The sequence below is a fragment of the Phaenicophaeus curvirostris genome, chromosome 6 (assembly GCF_032191515.1).
Source record: "Phaenicophaeus curvirostris isolate KB17595 chromosome 6, BPBGC_Pcur_1.0, whole genome shotgun sequence".
NCBI classification, from domain to species: domain Eukaryota; kingdom Metazoa; phylum Chordata; class Aves; order Cuculiformes; family Cuculidae; genus Phaenicophaeus; species Phaenicophaeus curvirostris.
The window spans coordinates 58,851,030-58,868,221 of record NC_091397.1 but is presented as its reverse complement, the minus strand read 5'-3'; the positions used below and the strand labels follow the sequence as shown (position 1 = coordinate 58,868,221).

The 17,192-nt window shown below is 37.7% G+C and overlaps 1 long non-coding RNA gene across 1 annotated transcript; it reads right to left on the bottom strand.

Annotated features, from left to right (window-relative positions):
- Positions 1–1,752: 1,752 nt before the first annotated feature.
- LOC138722312 (uncharacterized) lies at positions 1,753–15,559 on the bottom strand. Its single transcript, XR_011337686.1, has 3 exons — positions 15,316–15,559; positions 13,119–13,197; positions 1,753–1,786 (listed from the first exon to the last, which is right to left on the bottom strand). It is a non-coding gene; the product is annotated as an uncharacterized lncRNA (long non-coding RNA).
- Positions 15,560–17,192: the final 1,633 nt, after the last annotated feature.

The following is a 17,192-nucleotide window of genomic DNA, read 5'->3' as shown; positions in this document are numbered from 1 at the left end:
CAATGTGGTTTCTTGGGACCTATTGTTCATTAAAATTTTTTTTTTCTTTTCCACACACAGTCTACTGGCCAAGTTGTGTGTTGTTCTGTGCCACAGGCTGTAAGGTCTTTTATACAGTATTTCTTTGTTTCAAGGATAACTGTTAAGAAAAATACTCTCTTTTCAAGTATATGGAATGCAAATTTTTATTGTTTCTGAGATTTTCATTGGAGGGGGAGCATTAAGAAGAGAAAATTGATTTTGGCTGAAATCTTTAAAAGAACTGAAGAATATAATCTGTCCTCTTCAGTTGTTTCATGAAGGTGGTTTAATTTCTATCAGCTTTACAGTCACTAAAGCAAGGCAGTATTTATAGAGCCCAAGAATCTGAGACTGTGGAAGCCACAAAAAATTATGCAAATTATTCCTTCTGAAGGCTACAGATACGGCAAATTACTTGACGCACACATGAAAAATATTTAAATGTTATTTGTTACTCTTTTTAAAATGGCAGAGCAAACAGAGTATGGATCCAATTTTACCTCATTTCCCGAAGTGTTTTTAATGTTGGAAAGCCAAGGGAGATTGCTGGATGGTTGTACACAGTCCATACATGGAGGCACTTTTCTACTGGACTTCACAGCCTGTGCTTGACTAAAGAATGTGCTTCAGAAACTCACTGCAATGGGAAGGAAAACTCAGTAAACACAGAATCCACCTCTTCTGCTAATCTGGATGTTCACCCTTGCTGTTAAAAATGTACAACTTACCTGTAGTCTGAAGGTTTGGCCGCAAAAAAATGCCTTGTCTCTAATGCTACTCGGAACTATCCCTTGTAAAGGTACAGGCACACGAGGCTTCAGCACTTGCAAAGTCTTCTTTTATTTCCTTCTCACTGTTCAGTCTCTCAGGCAGCTACCAAACTACTCAGCTGAGCACAAACATCTTATTTTCGTCTCTAAGAATATGGTATGAGGGCCACTAGATACAGAGTGCGAGACATCAAAGCATTCATGACAAAAATCTCATTTAAGAACAGTGCTGTCAAATTCTCAGCAGAATCAAAGTGAAGAATACCTTTATAAAAACTGTTATATGTGCCTCCATCATTTGTAATCTTTTTCTTCAACATGCAAAGAGATCCTGCTGGAAAACTAATTAGTTGAGTTGGACCCCACCCACCCCTGTTTTTTTAATACATGAAGATCATAGATTAGTTTCATAGATCATAGATTAGTTAGGGTTGGAAGGGACCTCGAAGACCATCTGGTTCCAACCCATTTCAGGCCAGTTGATGATATTTTATTGGATGCTGGTCATTTATACGTCTACACAGTCCAATTATGAATTCTGTTTAGAAGCATCTTACCGTAGAAATTCCAGACTCATCAGACCGATTTCAGTAAAATATACTGGTTTATGAATAAATAATACAGATATTGTCTTTGATTCTAAAGCTAGACACAAATAGGACATGGTGCTTTCATGAAACTAACATGTTCCTAGACCTTGTGGGATGAAGGTTGGTGTCATTTGTTGTGAACTGGGGCAAGGTTACGTGTTCAGGCGAGTGCTGTGGTTTCAGACCAAAATTTCCATCCCCTAGAGGTATATTTCTTCTGTATTTCATCAGGGTAAACTCTTGAATCTGCAGAAGGCCTTAGCAATTATACTGGTGCCCCACATACCAGCAGACTGCTGCCGTCCAGGTGCATACCAAGGAATAAAGGCAGTGGATGCTGACATTTTAAACCACTTCAGGGTACATACAGATGCTCCTAATGTTTCATAAGTGCTGTAGATCTCACTGAGAAGTAAAAAAAAAAAGGGGGGGGAGAACATTTATTAATAAACAAGGATTAAATACAAAGAGGGGAAAGCAATGAGAAAATTTGAGACAGAATATACTGAACAAAAAGATGAAGCTGGGCTCCAAATAGCTGCACATCATTACTAATCACTTTAGTATCAAATTATGAATTCTGCCTCAACCATTTCACAGAAATCTATTACTTAAAGCCAAAAGAAGCCTAAGTTTCTGGGGGTTTTATTTGTCATCCTGGGCCAGTTCTCCACAAAAGAAATCCATGACTCCCCGTGAATCGTGGTGCTTGAGAAGTGTCTAAAAGATGGATGGGGCTGAGGCACAGAGCTGTGCTGAGGGGATGTCTGCTGGGAGAAGGATTGATATGCACAAAGCAGGAGCAGAGGGAGGACATGGAGCAGTGAAGCCACCTCCTGAACCTTCTGGTAGGTCCAGAACCTTCCTCCTCATCCAAAGCAGATGCTGAAAAAGACACCAGGAAAAGAAACACTGACATTCAAAATTAACTGGACCAGTCACAACTGTGAGTGTGGGATCTACACAGTATGGAGTTAACTTTTCTTTTACCCCTGATTATGTATTTGTCCAACAGAGAAATAGCTTGCTGGCAACATTTCTCACACTGCAGAGGAAAGAGGAAACACAAGGGGAGAATGTCTTGGTGAGAGAAGTGGCAAAGGTGACAGGAAAAGTCTGCAGCCTTGTGTCTCTTACATTATTATGTTGAACACCGTAGTGCTTACTGACTCAATAGATGTGGTTGACTACTTGGTACAACTGAGAATCAGACCATTGATTTAAGAACCATCTTTAGACTCTTAATTTTGAAAAAGTATCAAAAGTATTTGCTTAAATATCAAGAACTTATGAAGCATTTTGTACAGATGGTAGTATAGGCTCTTGCCATGAGCTCTTTCAGTTTACTTAACAGACACATAATGAATGAGAAACTACAGGAACCATAGGGTCTATTTTTAGTTTATTTACATTTGGTTCTTCTTGTCTTATTCTGCCAGTAGAGAATTTACAGTGATGTTGTACACTTTTGTAAACACAAAACTAAACTCCATTCAAATACACACCTGTAGCCCTATTCTGTAAAAAAACTGAAATTCTCATCTTCTGGCTTTCTGTGAGATTTTTTTTAGTCTGGCATATTTCCTTTCCCTATTGTTACTACAGACTCTGTGGGGTACCCTAAGTGAAGATTCTCCATTGTAAGATCTTCCTTTTGTGCTCTCTTTTGTCCTGGCAGGAGATAAACCATCTCCTTCACTTTGTCTGGGACACAGATGCATATGGGCAACATTCTTCTACTACTGAGCCATTAATCAAAAGGAGCTATTTTTCCACTTTTTAGCGGCTTCCCTTTTCCAAAATTTTGTCATTGAGTAGACTGTTGAATATTTTCTATTTATATAAGCCTGACCTTTTCCCAAACCAGCTTGAATTGATTAGTTCAGTGTCAGTATTCTCTAAAGCAGGCAGTTCTACACTTTTAATAAAATACGGACACTTAAGAGCTTCCTGGCTCCATGGCTGAGAGACAAAAATGGGCAAAATGTAATGCAGCGATCAAGAGCAGCGCTAACCATTATTTTCTCCAGTTATGGCATTTCGATAAAATTTAACATTTGTTCTTGAGTGTTCAAGTACTGAAAAACAGTTGTGAGTTTCAAAAATCCAGGGTATGGGTGAAATAGATTTAGAACCGTTCCTCGTTCTCTCAGGAATCTCCTAAAGGATATGTTGTGGGACACCATCTGGTGGATAACTGCAGTTAAAGCAAATATTTACATATGCAAGCAAGTTCTTTTTTTTATGTTGTTCTATGAAGTTCATGGTTGCTTAGGCATCTTACAGCTTCCCTGGTCTTACCTGGTCTCATGCTCGAGGAAGGTTAGAGTACTATTCTGATGCAAATCCTTCGCGAGCATGGCCTCTAAGATGATCCTGTGGGTCTTTCCCAGCCTAGTGATTACTGAAATGTAACTAATTTTGTGTGTCGATGATAGTGATGGCTGCATTTCACCATTAGCATTTTGGCCTTTGCTTCTGGAGAGTACATCGCACCTCTCTTCACATCACAAAGCAATATCAAAGCATAGGAACTAGATCCCTTTTTGTTGAGATTAAACTAGAAAATATGCTCCAAGAGCACACCTAACCTCACAAGACAGGCTAGAAATACCCCTAAGTAAACCTTTTTGAAAGCGAGGTGTGGATGTTAAGCTTTCAGGGCTAAATCTTTCAAGCCACAAATCCTTTCCTTTCAGCCTTCTCTACCTGTTGATGCAGAGACCATTCATGTGGCTCACCTGATCCTACCTGCAGAGCGGAGGCTACATAAATGGAGTTTGTGAAGCTGCCTGGAAGCTTCAGTCCATCCAGCAAAGTGACCTTCAAAATGGAACCATGGATGGGTCAGACTCCTGTGTGTCTGAAGTTTCGTAACGTGGTTCTAAGATGTAGCAGCAAAGTAGAAAGCCCAGACCTAACCTCTTCTCCTTAGTTAAACAGAATCCAGAACAGTTAGCTTTCAAATCATAGTTATTTTTTTTTCTAGGTGTGATAGGATGAATGTTTTGAGATATTTCCCTAGAAACAGGGTATTCTACTGAATTCCTTAGCATTTGGACAATGGCATTACTGATAAACGTTATACATTTGCTTTAAAAATGCATTTTGTTGGCTAATTTCTATTCCTCATGAAGCAAGCGAATAGAGAGATAGGGTGTCTTTTACAAATTTTTTTTTAAAAATGGAGACAGAAAAGAATTGCATCTGTGTATAATTATAGCTAATGTGCTGAAAATTTACTGATCTTTTGTGAGCTCATCCTCCACAAAACCTCACATAATCATCCCCATTTCATGCCAACAAAATGAGTTTTATAGCCCGGACTTTTCTACATCATAAATGTAAAAATAAACCAGTGTGTTGGGAAATATTATCAGCACCACTGTATTTCTGAAGGCCTATAATGCACTGCTGTGTGCTGGTTTCTAGGTTAAGCCTGGCTGTAAATTTGTAAGCACATACAATCGTGTAGTACTTTCACATTACAAGATATAAAGTCTTACAATATACAAGCTGTATATTTAAAATGAAGTAACCACAAATCCTTAAAATTCAGAAAGCAGCAGTATTCCTGTAAAGAGGGGCCATCATTTACTGAAATTGTTTTTATTAGGCACACTTAATTTTTGCTTTTCTGAGACCAAGATAAAGTAGCACTGACTTCTTAAGTTATTTTAACAACAAACTTAACCGTTCAAGCTTCATGTTCACTTTGAGGATTAGTAATGTATATCAGATCGGTGCTGGCATTTAAATAGAGCTCTTATTTTTATTCTAAGCATGTGAAAAGGGCTTTACTGGTCAATGTCTATCCAGTGTCTTCAGCAGTGATAATAGTAGAGGCTCTTCACAGAAAATAACAAACCCAACTATTTTCAGAGGTCTATTCCTTCTTCACTTCCCACGATAAAACATTGTGGCATTAGGGGTGACAGGGATGCATCCCTACCCTGTGGGGATATTGTCCAGCTAGTTGTCTAATCCCTTTTTCAACCTGTTGACTCAGTTTCCTTCTACGTTCTCATGTGACAGCGAGCACCAAGTCCACTACCTTGTGTTTAAAGAAATACTTTTTCTGTTTTAAGCTGATGTTCTATAATTTTTATTACATTCTCATATTACAGGATAGAGTGAAAAGTGAAGGTTTCCATATCAACAATCTGATAGTTGCTTTTTTAGTAATGCAGATCAGCTTTCCATATTGCTTATTCCTAAGAGTTAAAAAAATAATTCTGGAAAATATAGTTTGATTTTCCTCCTTACTAATTTCAATCTACTCATTTATATGTAATGGCATTCATTAAGTTCACATTGAAAATTTTGAGCAGCACCTTATTCTTTTCTGTAGCAGGCTAATATATTTAGCTGTGTTTCAGTAATACTTACGCCTCCCTCTGTGTGCTATCTGCTACCTGGTTATTCCTTTAATGCATCTATCTACAGCTCTTTTAATTATGTAAGGCTCTTCTGGAATGTCTTTAAAGTTTTCCCTAAAGACTGAATCATATTGCCTTCTCTGACACTCACTATTTCTCCTGCTTTAGCAACTTAGGCTGAACACTGGTTTGGAAAATTTTCCTTTTCGCTTTCATTTGAGGGGTGTTTTTTTCCACCTCATATGTTAGAAGTTTAATTTTGCATTAGTAACAAGCATTATGTACAAGTACAGAAGCTTTATGGCCACAGGTAGCTATCTCCTTTTCTCCCAGCAGAAAAATACAAGCATTGCACTGACTGTTACTGATTTATAGAGCACAAAGGCCTCATTCATTCTCATTTCAAGGTCATAGCTATGTGATCTTCTTGACAAGTTTGAACAACTCATAGATAAGCATCAAGAAGTCCTCATGAATAACAATGACTAAACTGTCAAGACAGTAATAGTATGATTGAAGAGCACATCCTCTAAATGCAATGTATACTGAGGAATGTGGAGGAAGCTTCCGTGCCTTACAGTTGCGATAAAATGGGATATGCCATTTTTAATGTAATGGCACAATGGATTCCTGATTGGAGTCAAGCCTTAAATGTATGGCTTATTTAGCCAAGAAGAGAGGGGTTTGACATTTTGAATAAAGCAGAGGGATGTGCAGGAAGCTCAGAGAATATAATATTTTTCTCTGGCTCCTTTGTTCCTCTGTGGGAGGCCACTGTGTAGCACTCAAGGAAATTCCTTGATGCTGCTGAGTTTCATATAAGCAGATTGTTGGCTTGCACAATTTGGCACAATTGTCTAGTTCTGATCAGGATTACAAATAGCAGGGGTGGCAGAGATCCAAACTGACCTATACCGGCAGTCTAGTTTGAGTAATTATTCAGGGAACAATACTGCAATCAAATTTAGTTCTTTACTTTCACGTGGAGCTCAAAATGCTGCAAAAACTTCATGGTGTGCCACTCGATTCTGAGTTCCATATGGCACATGTTGATTAATAATGTGGTGAGTTACCACATGAGACTGAGACAAGAACATACCTACAACAAGGTTCTAAAGAGCGATAGACTATGTTTGTTTAATTCCTAGATAAATTCATAGAAGTAGGACACGTGAAAACTGGGTGGTAAAGATTCCCATGCCCAGTATGACTAGGAATGTCATGTATACTAATTAAGAAAACAGAAACAAGAAAATAGTGTGTATGTATTTTTGAGGTGCATACAATTCACAATAGAACAGGTTTCCACTCTCAGTGCCAGATAAGCCTGGCCAAAAAGGGTAATTGATTGGTTTTATGCACCATTGCACAGTGTCTAAAGGCGTTCATAGTCTATGGTTGATTGCATGTTGAAAATGAAAACAAACCTCTCACTGTTGTACAAGATCATAATATTTATATTGACAATTGAGAACTCTGAATAATACATAGTCCCATCGTGTCCTTTCTATGAAATTGAGGCTCTTTTATGTCCAAAATCAAAAACAGATTGCACAGTCCAAATAGTTAGGATTTTGTCAGCATTTTTCAATTAAAATTGCTTATTTGTATAAACCGTGTCTTTATCATATAAATATGAAAATACATTCTCACAGTATGGACTTGGATTCAATTCAACTTCCATTTTTTTCTTGTATGCTCTTATAGTAAGCTATCTGCTCTCTCAAAATGGGATATAAGAGGGGTTCTCAGTTTGTGAGGCTGAGAGAAAAAAGCAACGTTCCCATTTCAAGATTGCTTCTCTCCAAAGTTAGTATTGAACATGGAGACACCTTTCAAGAGGAGTGACCAGATTCACTTTGATAAAGCCCAGGCTGAGTAAGAGTACGTTCCCCCTCTGAGAAACATTCCAAAATTTTTAATAAAAAGTTGTTTCAAAATTTCTGATGGAACATGGAAACAATCACCATAGTCCACGAATGCCCCAGTCAAGCAAGGGAAGGTAGGATCCACTTTTAGCACACCGATTTTAAGGCACTCCAAAATAATTCTTCTCAGGTTCAAACTTCACTGTATACATTCAAGTATTTTTAAAACTATTATATTAAAATAATGTTTTAAGTCCACTTTCTTGGTTTTTTTTCTAATTGCTCTGCATAGAGTTAAGAGTCAGTAGATGTTAATTTTATTTCCACCACTGCCATTCTGTGCTTTTAGCATTCTGTGCCTTGAACTCTCTGTAAGTAAAACATGGATAAAAATAATTTCCTTGCTATAAAGCTTCAGGATTTATCAATGAAAGTATCTCTTTACACACACTGATGAGATTGATTATGGCTGCTGGGCTTACAAAAAGGCTGTGAGGTATCAAGATACCCTAGTAAACTTTGAGACCTAAAATGACTGATCTTTCTTTAAGGGAAGAGTTTAACAAGCTTTCACGTGCATGGAAAATGAACAGGTTATTCCAAGCCAGGGCAAAGGCAGCACTGGCCATGTCCATCTTTTTATAAGGCAAGTTTTCATTGTCAACTAAACTTATGGAGAAAGAAAAAAGCAAATATAAGCAGAACAGTATGAGCCATTGCAGTGTATCCAGTGGACCAGCAGTTACATTTTGCTCATAGAAGGTTTGGATTGAAATTCCTGCCACAAATGTGGAAGAGGAGTGATTTCTGTCCTCTTTGGATTTGGTGCACAGGAGGTCTCAGAAGAAAATGCACAGAGAAAGATGAGTGCAACTGGCATGTTGTGGCACCTGGACAGCCTCTGGGACGTGGGGATTCCCTTTGAGTTGAGAACCCTGCTCAACAATTACCTCTGAACGTTCTTTGAGAACTCTGCAGAACAGCTTTCGACCTTTGTTGGAGCTACTTCTCAAACACTAATTGGAACTTCTTTGGTGCTTTTTTTTTTTTGGCAGTACAGGAGAAGATCAGAGAAAATTGTTCAGGATGTGCTGTTTAATTTTAGCACGCATATTCTATGCCAAGGCTGTTTATGTATGTGGTTAGCACAGTAACAGAGGGGAAAAACAAACAAAACAAAATAACACAAACTAAGCCCCTGAAAACAGAAAGCAATGAATGGCAGTTTAGCTTGTTTTTATTGGGGGAGGGAGGTTCCTAGTGATTATTTGGGAAAAAACAGTATTTAACTACAATCCTATCTACCCAGGAGTTAAATATTCAGCATTGCTTATTAGTAACCTAGCATTAGTTCAAAACCTATAATATTTACTGGCAATTATTAATGTCCTAATAGTACATGTGTCAGACTGTTCTGAGAGTTAAGATGGTACTGTATAAAAAGCTTGCAGATATATCTCCAACTCCAGTAAATTCCAAACAGGAAATCTCAAAGAAAACCATCCCAGTGCAGACTAGGCAATGTTTTATTCCTGGCCCTACAGAATATTTTAGTCAAGGCATTTACATATATAAAGTGTATTTCAAGAAATTTTTTTGTTATCTTTCATGCTGAAACCAAGGACTAGATTTAAAAGTTATCCAGATGTCTAGAGTTACAAGCAAGTGTCTGGTGTCACCTTCCAAAAAGTCTGGCATGAATCAGTTTTCATAGTGAATCAGGTTCCTAAACATTAATTTTTAGGAGTTTTTTAAAAACTCACTAGAACTGCACTTTGTCCCGGAGCACCAAAGGGAAACCACAATACTGGAGAATATTTTGAAATATCCCTGATTTTATCCCAAACTACTGTTTTTTTCTCCTTGCGAATGTCAGCTATGAAGGCTGAAGTATAAATAAAGTCTTACGGAAATAGGATTCACACTTTCAGCTTAGAAATCTGACTCTTCTTCCCATTTGGGGATATTTGCAGATCAAACAGAGAACTCTGGAACAGGGTGTAAAAACTAAATTAGAAAGTAACAAGGACTAGAGGGTTTTCAAAGCGTTTGTTACTTTCATTACAGTGCATCAAATTGGGAACCAAAACTGTGTCAATATAGTGCTACTTTGGCATGAATTTCATGGAATACACATTCTTTGCTTAGCTTTACAAACCTGGGGAAAACAAAGATTGAGGTTATCCTTCTAGATATACTAATTTTTTCTTTATTGTGTGGACTACTTTAACCACGGTGTTTTTTATATATCTTACACAGTTAGACTAAATCAATACTAAATATTACATCACTCCACTTAAAATTTGATCTGTGTTTTTTTGTTGTAACCAGGGAAAAGAATTTTGAGATAGAATAATTTGAATGCAAATTAACCCCGTCTGAACTGTCTGACAAACTGGTGAAGCTTCTGGAAAACAGAATTACAATAAGCAAGATCAAACTTACGCCACTACAGTAAGAAAACAAAGAAATAACTAGAAGGCATCCAGTCCATCTTGCAGAAGTATTCAAAAATGCTGAATTACATCTTTGTTGAACATTTATGTGAAATGCTTCATTTCAAAGTTGTCTTTTTTGAATCCAGAAGTTCAGCTCTTAAAATTCTCCTTTCCACTTTGAAGCTACACAAGTTTCCTGGATCACTAGAACTTCCTAAAACTGTTTGGCTTTAACAAAACAGTACATTTGAGTGATATTTTTCAGGTGACAATCTACTTAGCACCTTGAATGAGCTAAAATAATAAAATCCAATGCTATCTATGTGTGGGTGTGTGACCAGAATTTTTTTATCACATCAGACACACACACACACACACCCCCCTTTTAAAGGAAAGTTATTCCTACTCGGCAATAAGCAAAGACACAAAGGCAGAGGGAGCTTCTTTGTATCAACATCCAACTAACAGCAAACCCTCCGGTTCCTTGAGACAAACATTCAGGTAGCTCTGACACCTGCAGCTACTGGAAATATTTGTCTAAGAAGGAATGAAACTAGTGGGAGCCTGGGGAAATATAAATACAGTAAATGGATTAAAAATACTTCATCTGGTACTCAGAGATGATACAGTCATGAAATACTACTCTTTGCTAATAAAACATCCCCAGAACTTGCCAAAAGTTAGCTTACTGCGGTGGTGCGGTAATTATCGAATATATATAGAAGAAGAGAAAGCTGTGTTACTGATTAAAGCAGTGTTTATACACTGAACTACATGAAAGCAGAACAGCTCTCCAAGATGACAACTCCTTTTAAGACCTTCTGGTACAGAACATACCTATCAGGTATGAGGTGCTGAGGGACATGGGTTAGTGTTTGATAGGAATGGTTGGACTCGATGATCCGGTGGTCTCTTCCAACCTGGTTATTCCGTGATTCTATCACTTTTTTAAAGACACAGCTACTACCCATATACGATTTTATAACTGTACAGGTGTTTTTAAAAACAAATCACAAACTCAACCTGACAGGCATGAAAGCCAAATTCTCAAAGATGCTAGTGTACCTAGAAGTTTGAATAGTTGTTAGAAAGCTCTTTATAATTCATGCATTTTAATTCATTCCTCTGCATTTGACAGTCCCGAAGAGTACGTATTGGATTCAGATTGTGCTCTGCTACAGTGACTGTTATTTGTTCAGGTTCCATGCCACTTTTGCAAACATACCCTCAAGTATTTTTCTCCCCAGCACAGTTGTGTGAACTAGCACATGTCTTTGTTAGTCATGGGCCTCAATAATGCCAATACATATCGGTATGCGTACTGTGCTTCTACATGTCATTGCAAGATAATGCTGTGAAAGACGAGGTCATGGGCATAAGGAAACCTTAATATAAATTTATTAAACTGTTCCTACGAGACAGTGAAATCATCATGCCTACCAGCTGTACAAAACCCTCTGAAGTCAATCACAACTGTACAGTTTGTGAGAATCTTGCATTTCACAAAGATGCTCTTCAACCACATTCTCTTTCATCATTCAATGTTACCCGCTCCTTGTTTCTCAAGCATGAAGGCAAGAAAGAAGAAACAGAAGCAGAAAGAGTTGTACTATTTTCATTCTGCTGCTACTGGCAATAACATAACAAATTTATGAATGTGATTATTTGAACGTAAGAGGAAAATAGAGGACTTGATCTAGAAGGTCTGTTCAAAGCCTAGATCCTGTTTTCTGGGCAGGACTGTATCGTAATGGTGGCTTTTACCACGTACACAGATTCAAGAGACAACTGAGAATTAATCCATTAATTGCCTTTGACATACTGCTACAGTGTCTAGATGCCATTTGATCCTAATTCTTTTAGTAGCTTTAGCTTCTTTTTAGTACCTTTAGCTTAGGTACAGTACTTGGTATATGGTAGCCATTAGAGAATAAGAACCGTAGTAGATGTGTGATCAGTATTATATAAATTCAGACTTCGCATGATTAGAATAATAAGTTTAAGAGTTCCGGTGTTGTGATTACACTTCTTTTCCCTTGATCAATGTTCATATAAGTTCATAGAATCATAGAATCACTAGGTTGGAAAGGACCCACTGGATCATCAAGTCCAACCATTCCCATCAATCACTAAACCATGCCCCTCAGCACCTCATCCACCCATATTTTAAACACCTCCAAGGAAGGTGACTCAACCACCTCCCTAAAGTTCCTCCATGTATAAACTCAAACTCTTCTTCAGAGTTTAGTTTTACTTTGTATTTGCATATACTTGTTTGCCTGCATTTCATACTACAGTACAAATTCACCACAGGACACGTACTTGCCATGCTATACCTACAGAAGAGTTGCAGCAGACAAGAATTTATTTTCTGACTGTCGATCAGACTTGGAAGCTGAACTGCAGGAATACTCCAGCACACAGAATGGCCAGAGAACAAAGTTAAGACTTGTTTATGTCAAAATGAATGACACAACCAAATTCTGCTGGTAGAACAGTAAGACTAAACATTTCTGTATCTGTTGGAACACCTCTCCTCTCACCTCAATTGAGTCCGTTGCATTTGTGGTGGTTGTGGTCCTCATTCTCCAGGAGAACCAGACTGAAGCTGGATTTGAATGAGCTAGTTCATCCATATGATGTAGTTTGATGGAACAATTTTGCTGTAGCCTGCATGTGGACTATTTTGCCTTACATTTACCATCATGTAACATATATTAAATTATATTACACATAATACTAGAAAAACTAAAGAATTCAAATCTAGTCTAGCCATTCAAGTTAATCACTGGCTTCAAACTGAAAATTGTCTGAACTGTTTGAATATAGGGTCAAGCTAGTATTATTTATTGGAGTCCTCTCCCAAAATTCTGCTCCTGAGCTTGTTAGGGTCATTATGATGCCATCAGGACCATCAGCAAGATTAATAATATGAGCAAGACAAGCCATTCAAATGCCTGAATGCTTTAAACAGCGTGGAATATTTGAAATATCTGCAAAGGGCTTGCAGTTACTGGACTTACAGGAGACCTGAACTGTTCTGGAGCAATACCTGGAATCCAGGTGGGATATCCTACTGATCTTTCCTCAGGCTTCTGAGTTCCAGCTGATAAACACTGATAAAACTCTTCCTGTAATGGGAAGAAAAAAGGAAATATGCATTTACCTACAATATTTTGCACATACTTCACAACTTTCCAAGTGAAATTTATTTACAACCTCAAAAGAAATTAATTGAACTAGTTCCTATGTAGCATTAGTACAACACATGCAATTTTAAATCTACCCCACGTTATTCTCTTATTTTATAATGGATGTTCTGCAGGTATGCAAAACTGTACGAAAATGTGAGATAGAAAACAATTCTGTAGTAGGATCTTCTTTCTTTGAAGGTCAGACTAGATGACCTCTAGAGATTACTTCCAACATAAATTAGTCAATGCAATAAAGTGAAGATGCAATTTTAAAAAATCTCTTTAATGAAAAAGACACATCCTTTGATGATAAGTATTTAATTATAGAAGAAAGAAAATAACTTCAAATACCATACTGAAATGGTATGTATTGTATCAATTTCTTTTAAAAAGTGGTAAGTGCAATCTTGCTATTTTATTTTTCCTTATCAAATGTGTATTTTGGAAAAGGACAACATCTAGTCGGTGTAAAATATAGTGATGGTTCAGTCTGAATACAAAAATATTAATTTTTCTGCTGAAGTCCCTGTAAACTTAGAGGGGATTTGAAGTGTCAACTTGGAGGTGCAGAAATAAAAAAGGAGATTAACTTTGTTTCATTTTAAATAGTCTTTATTTAGGTATCCATACTAAGTCTGGAGCTGCCAGACTTAGTTGTTATTATTAGTTATTATTAATAGAGGCAAGCACCTCAAAAAAAAGAAAATTTATCAAACCAAACCTCAACCCACCTCTGTGTTGGAACTCAACAAATTATCTTCTAGAGGTTCCCTCTCTCTGCATACTTTAGATTATTGAATTTGCTTGTCATATCATGTTAATTGGATTAGTTGATACAATTTTATTATTACAATTGACTTTTTATTTAATAACCATTTCACCTTTAACAATTCTGAAATGGTAGCTTTACCCTGTTGATTGAAAACTCAGAACTCAAATGCAAAATGAAAAAAATGCTGTTATGTGTGCCAGTTGATTATTCTCTGTTACATTTCCTATTTTTATGCTTTTTAAAACCATAGAGATATTTTTAGATGCTAAAATAGATGATTAAAGACATTTCTGTTGTCAGTATTATACTTTTAACATGTCTAGTCTTTCTTATTTGAGGTTTCTATTTGTTTAAAGCTACCTTGTTGAAATGGAAGCCACCCACACAACTTTTCTATGAAAATTAGACTTTTGCAATATAATACTTGTACTGTAGTTCCATTCCTCCAACATACACACTACATTCAGCTTCAGTGGTCTGAGCAAGCAAAGGCATGCACATAATTAATTCCATGAGAGACAGCTTATTCATATATTTGCACACACAGCTCTTGCTCTTTGTATATCAGTTGCACATAATTCACAATGACTCCTTCTGCTAACTTGAGTGCTCTGTGCAAATTAAATTCTAAATAAAGCTCCACGTTTTCAGACGTATTTTTGTTGCAGCTTGGTCAAACAATTTCTGTTGTCCTACATGCACATAAATGCAAACACACGCGCACTGGAAATGGCTTTTTCTATTTTTCAGCTTGCGCTATGCAGTAAAACGGTTATAAAAATAACAAGATGGTAACAGTTGTTTCCACATGTGGATGCCATAAACATCGTGTGTTACTGTAAAACAACACACGCTGTCGCAGCAGCAGGCTCCTTCCCAGAATGGGGATGGATGATGCTCTCTCAGGCACCAAGGTGATCTGCCAGCTGCAAACGGGTAGATATGGTGTAAATTAGTTGTAAATTAAAAGTCACAAGTGTTTCCCTCCTAGGTGACAACGGTTTGTATGTTGTTTCAGAAATGGTGTGGTCAGCAGCAGTGGGGAAGTTCATCCTTCCTCTGTCCTCGGCACTAGTGAGGCTGCACCTCAAACACTGGCTGCATTTACTTTGAGGTCCCTCAGTACAAGAAAGACACTGAGGAGCTGTAGAGCATCCAGAGAAGGGCAACAAAGCTGGTGAAGGGTCTGGAGCACAGGTCATATAAGGAGCGGCTGAGGGAACTGGGGTTGTTTATGTGGAGAAAAGGAGGCTGAGGGAGACCTTATCGCCCTCTACAATTACCTGAAAGGTGGATGTAGCAAGGAGGATGTTGTTCTCTTCTACCAAGTAACAAGCAATAGGATGAAAGGAAATGGCCTCAAGTTGTGCTTAGACTGGATATTAGGAAAAATTTATTCACTCAAAGAGTGGTCAAGCACTGGAACAGGCTGCCCAAGGAAGCAGTGAAGTCACCATCGCTGGAGGTGTTCAAAAAACATGTAGATGTGGCACTTTGGGACATGGTTTAGTAGGCATGGTGGTGCTGGGCTTTTCCAACTTCAACGATCCTATGATATACACACACGGATGATTATTAGTGCTTTAAACATTACAAAACACAAACCCCACAAACACACACAGGAAAGTAGCTAAAAAAAAAAACCAAACCAAACCCAAAAAAACAGAAAACCCAGCCCATTTTATCACAATTGTGAGTGCAGACCCAGCACGTTTGCCAGTGCACCCACAGTCATTTTATGTGTGTTCAACAAGCCTGGAAATGCTGGAGTCGTTGTGCAGCCAATACCAGCTGCTCTAGACTTGTCCATTAGAGCTTCTAAGCCATTTTGGAACTGTAAATTTATACCAATTTTGTGTTTTAAATGGTAGTGATCTTAATAACTTGTGTAGGAAAACCATTTTTTCCTGATAGGCATTTTTTATCAAAGAGCAGTAACTGACACCTATAATCTTTATATTACTAGTATTCATATTTTACAAATTATAGGACACCATAGCACACTCTGAAAATTAAAACCATGTCTAGGTTTTTCAACATTAAATGTACAAGCAGAGTTTTCTGGATGCATAAATTTAAAATGTTGTGTAAATAAAGTTGCATAAAATAAAGGTCCAATTGTATCGCAAGGCAAGTAGTTCTGTTGTTGACGACCTCTAGTAGGTTGTCTGGCCTGAGTGAGCAGCCCATTCCAGTCAGCATACATTTCTTTTTTGCTTCCTGTCTATGAACTATGAGCCTCTAAAGGAAAAGAAAATTAGTGTAAGTATTTTTATCAATTTAAAGTAGAGACCACTAATTTAATCTCTCTTTATCTCTCTTAGACTACATTGTAGCTTGCAAAGTGCTGTGATGCACAAGTTGATTTTGGTATGCATATTAATTTAAACGCTGAATGTGCATGTTTTATAATGTCATGAATTTATAATTGTGCAGTATATTATGCTGACAAATGTACTGTATGCTGTCAGGCAGTAGAAAAACAGCTGTAGAGCTGTGGCTTTAAGAAGAATGTGGATGTCTTAGTATTGATTTTGCCTGGACAGTAAGTAAAATATTCTTTCTCTGTTTGGCTAAAAACAGAGCACACAGTAACAGGTAAACATTCATAGTGCTTTCTGTAACAGACACATTCTGAACATCGTTTATATATGAAATATCTGTAAATTATATTTATACATAGTCCATACATATTGTATAGAAGAAATGATGAAGACACACAGCAGAGCTATACTCACAGTGAGGTAGTTGGCTGCCTCAGTTCTAGATATACAATCCTCCTCCAGCATCTCAGCAATGAAAAAACACAGCACCTGCCCGGTCTAAGAACTGCTGAATTTCTGGCCTCCCTGAAGAAATCTCATATTGCAACAGCAAAACTCATCGGTAGCACCTTTGAAAACACCTGCACTTCTGCTGTTAAGAACTGGAGGGACACACGAGTACGGGAACACTTGTTTGGGGCTGGCAGGACTGACCAGAAAACTGACCTCCGAGAGCTTTGTGAAACAGCTGAAGATGTAGGGCAGATCATAGAATCATAGAATCACAGAATCACCAGGTTGGAAGAGACCCACCAGGTCATTGAGTCCAACTGTTCCCATCAATCACTAACCCATGTCCCTCAGCACCTCGTCCCCCTGTGCCTTAAACCCCTCCA